The sequence below is a fragment of the Nelumbo nucifera genome, chromosome 2, assembly GCF_055504915.1.
Source record: "Nelumbo nucifera cultivar China Antique chromosome 2, China Antique-T2T, whole genome shotgun sequence".
In the NCBI taxonomy this organism is placed as follows: Eukaryota; Viridiplantae; Streptophyta; class Magnoliopsida; order Proteales; family Nelumbonaceae; genus Nelumbo; species Nelumbo nucifera.
This window is the reverse complement of record NC_142650.1, coordinates 54813085-54816736: the sequence shown is the minus strand read 5'-3', so window position 1 is coordinate 54816736 and position 3652 is coordinate 54813085. Positions and strand designations below refer to the sequence as shown.

Here is a 3652-nt window from a genome sequence, read left to right as displayed (position 1 = left end):
GATGACATTCAAATTTCAGTTCAAATTCATCCAGTAGGTTGATTGTGTTTCTCTATATCAATTCAGATTTTAGCTCAGCTTTATGCTGTATATTGCTTCTCTCACTTCGGCATCTTTCTGATGTAGGGGTCTCTTGCCTTTCATCACTAATAAGTTTTCCTCTGATGTAATAGATTCAGTTTTTGTCATTAATAAAATTCTGAACTGTTTCTGATACATACATACATTCACACACATACAATTGGTGAAAGAAATCAACAGTTGGCATTTTCCATTTGTTAAATCAGAACCTCAAGAAGTTCTACAAAAATGCATCAATACTCAGCATTAGGGCACTACTACAGCCAGAATTCCTATAGTGATTACCACGGATGAATCCTATGTGTTAGCCCTCAGAAAGGTTACAACAAATTCACCAGGGTTCTGTACTAACCTAAGAAAAAAGAAATAAAGATCACAGACATAAAAATCACTCAAGCTTTAGAAGGTACATTCAATGAATGAATAGGCAACGAATTGATGTCAACCATCCCCATAAGTATCACAAGAAGAGTTCAAACCTAAAACGGATCAAATGATACCATATTACACATTCGTCTACCAGTAAAAGATGAAAACCTAAATGAGTAGGCACCCATCTGCAACAGGGAATCCCTAATGCAACGACCACTTAAGGTGATAATAGAGTTTTCTTCTCTCCCAAGAACCTAAGTGCAGCTGGCAAGAAAATAAACTGATTTGAGTTAGTACTGTTTTGTCAAGAAGCAAAAAAGTAGCATCTGTGAATGCATGAAAAGAATCCCTATTCCAGGCCAAAAAGGTTTATTTCTTGCTATTTTTTGGGGATAATAAAATAATATTTATAGAAGATAGGGAGAAAAGGCAAGGTGAAAACTTTTAAGCATGTGAAAACAAATAAGAAATGCACTAAAGAAGAAATGTTCATGAGATAGTTACACAGATCATAAGAAGTTAAGAATTTTATTTACTGTTTCATGGCAAGTCCTATGTTACCAGGACATGACAAGGACACGGCTGGATACGGTATTGGATGTGAAATTTACACTAAAAATTGAAGTATCCAACATAATACAACACCCTTGTGCAGATATCTGGATATCATAGGTCAAGACTCAACAGTAAACACTACATAATGTTTTCTGAATATTAGTTTCAACAGCTTTTTTAGAGTAACGATTATCTTATGGACTAAATATAAATATTCAGCAGAATTGTGTCAAGTACCTAGTCAGTCAATATTTCCACCATTTGACAATGAAGTCAATGAACTTAATGGATTAGAACTCTCCAGAGATGAAACCTAAACATTCTTGAAGAAGACATCTTTCTTGCTGTCCTTGTGGAAATTGTTTATAGTATCCACATCCTGATTCCCACAATTAGAGCTTCCTTGACATTTTTTATTGAAATTTCTCTTCCACCAATGTGTGTGGAAATACAGAAATGGTTCTTCTGATCTGGTTCCCAAAAACCAGACACAGGCAAATAATTCGCATATTCCACATATATGAGCTAGTCAGAAGCCACCTTCCAAAACAACACCTCTATAAGAAGTAGAGAAACTTCCTGGAACATACCTAAATGATTCCAAACAAAAGCCTTTTTGACTTAAAAGGTTTCCAACTGCTTCAATGCATACACCCCTAACCCCCCCCCCCCCCCCCCTCCCCAGCCAAATTTGCCCATAAACCTGAGGTGGTGTCTCGGTTCTTTTCATATTCTGACACAATTCTTGGTGCCTTATCCTGTAACACCACCCCAACCTCCTTGCCATTCCCTTTAGTTCTAGAATGCAACTGAGAGGAAGACATAGCTGTCAAGCATCACCTAGGCATTGACTGGGCAACTAGGCACTCTTGGCCGGGTGCCTCACCTAAACGCCTTGTTTAAACCAGGCGATAAGGTGCCCACCTAGGAGACTAAAATGACAAGATGGAGGCCTTATTATAGTATCATTTATATTGCTATATCTTACTATTATTTATGTTCCTACATTCTATTATATAGTAAATTACTAATATACCAATATATATCATTTATACTTTTTTTAACGTTTTACTACTGAAATTTAAAAGATCCAAAGGTTTTGAGAAGAGAAAAAGAAAAACAAAACAGAAATATAAAGAAGTCTCTTACATTAAATAAAACAACAGCTCCACCATTGTTCTTTTTCTATTTTACTTACTCTCTATCTTAAATTTTACCATATAAAATTATAGCCTTATTTAGTTGCTAATTTGAGATGAAATTGCTCTGTTAAATATTTATTAGCTCGGTATCATTTTTGTAAGTATTGAAATTATTATAGTTGAAATACTATTAGTTGGATAGATTGATTTTCCATGTTTTGAGAAGAAATTTAAGTTATTAATAAATAAAATTGTTATTTTTCCAATTAATATGCATGCTGAATTGTATATAAACTAGAGAAGTAGGAAAAACTTAGTTTTTATTTTACGAAATTCTTATTGCCTAAGCGTCACCTAGGCGCCCACCTAAGCAACTAGAGGAACGACCTTGCAACGCTTTATCAGTTTGGTGATATTCAAGTGCCAAAGGCAACGCTTTTAACCAACTGGATATCTTAACATCATCCATTGTCAACCGAGATTTACAGTGAAGAAATAGAAGAAATCAAAACTAAACTGCGCAACCATGTAAAATTTGCCCACGGAAACTCAAAGATAACATGAATCACGTACGTGTTTCTAACCCTGGAGTGAAGATTATTGACAGTTTGCACATGGGTTTCTTATGGCTCAACATACATTAAATTGAAAAAGTAGAACAGAACAGGAAGAAAAAGCCTAAATTGCAGAGAAGAGATAAACAGAACCTGTAATGGCTATAGGTATGCACAGTTTTGGCGGTTTTGCCTCAGAATAATCTGGTCTCACTTCAGAGGCACTGAGATAGAGCGCCATTTCTCTGGATTTACAACTGAAAGCTGATTGTCTGGCTCTATCATGTATGAACGTTCAATCTGCACAATGTAGAATCTCACTCATGGATTTGCTCATTCAAGCTACGATTTTAATTGGAATTTGGGAACCGGCCGGTAGATTTGGCGTTACTAAGGCCATGTTTGGCAGTGCTTAAAAATAAGTGTTTATTCAAAATAAATATTTATTTGCGTCATCAATCATTTATTGGTATTTGGGAATAAGTCCGAAATAATTGCTTATTTTAAAAATAAGAGCTTATTTTTTAAACCCAAATTTTCAGTTTTTTTTAAGTGTTTATACAATAAGCACTTATTCAATTTTTTTCTTCCAAAATTATCCCTAGTTGAATTTTATAAAAATACTTATAAGAAAGCACTTTTATGAAAGCATTTTTATAAAAACATTTTTATGAAAGCATTTTTATAAAAGCACTTTTATGAAAGCATTTTTACAAAAGTACTTTTGTGAAAGCACTTTTATAAATGTACTTCTATAAACATAAAGTGCTTCCATAAAAGTATTTTTATAAAAGTGCTTTTGTAAAGGTGCTTTCATAAAAGTACTTCTATAAAAGTGCTTTTGTAAAAATACTTTCATAAAAGTACTTTCATAGATAAAAGTGTTTTAATAAAAGTGCTTTCAAAGGGTATATTTTGAAAATTTGAAAGAAAATAAAAGACAAAATA

The 3652-nt window shown here is 33.6% G+C and overlaps 1 long non-coding RNA gene across 1 annotated transcript; it reads right to left on the bottom strand.

The window, feature by feature from the left end:
• Nucleotides 1-245: 245 nt before the first annotated feature.
• On the bottom strand, nt 246-3121 carry LOC104601284 (uncharacterized). Its single transcript, XR_735849.3, has 2 exons — nt 2858-3121; nt 246-717 (listed from the first exon to the last, which is right to left on the bottom strand). It is a non-coding gene; the product is annotated as an uncharacterized LOC104601284 (long non-coding RNA).
• Nucleotides 3122-3652: the final 531 nt, after the last annotated feature.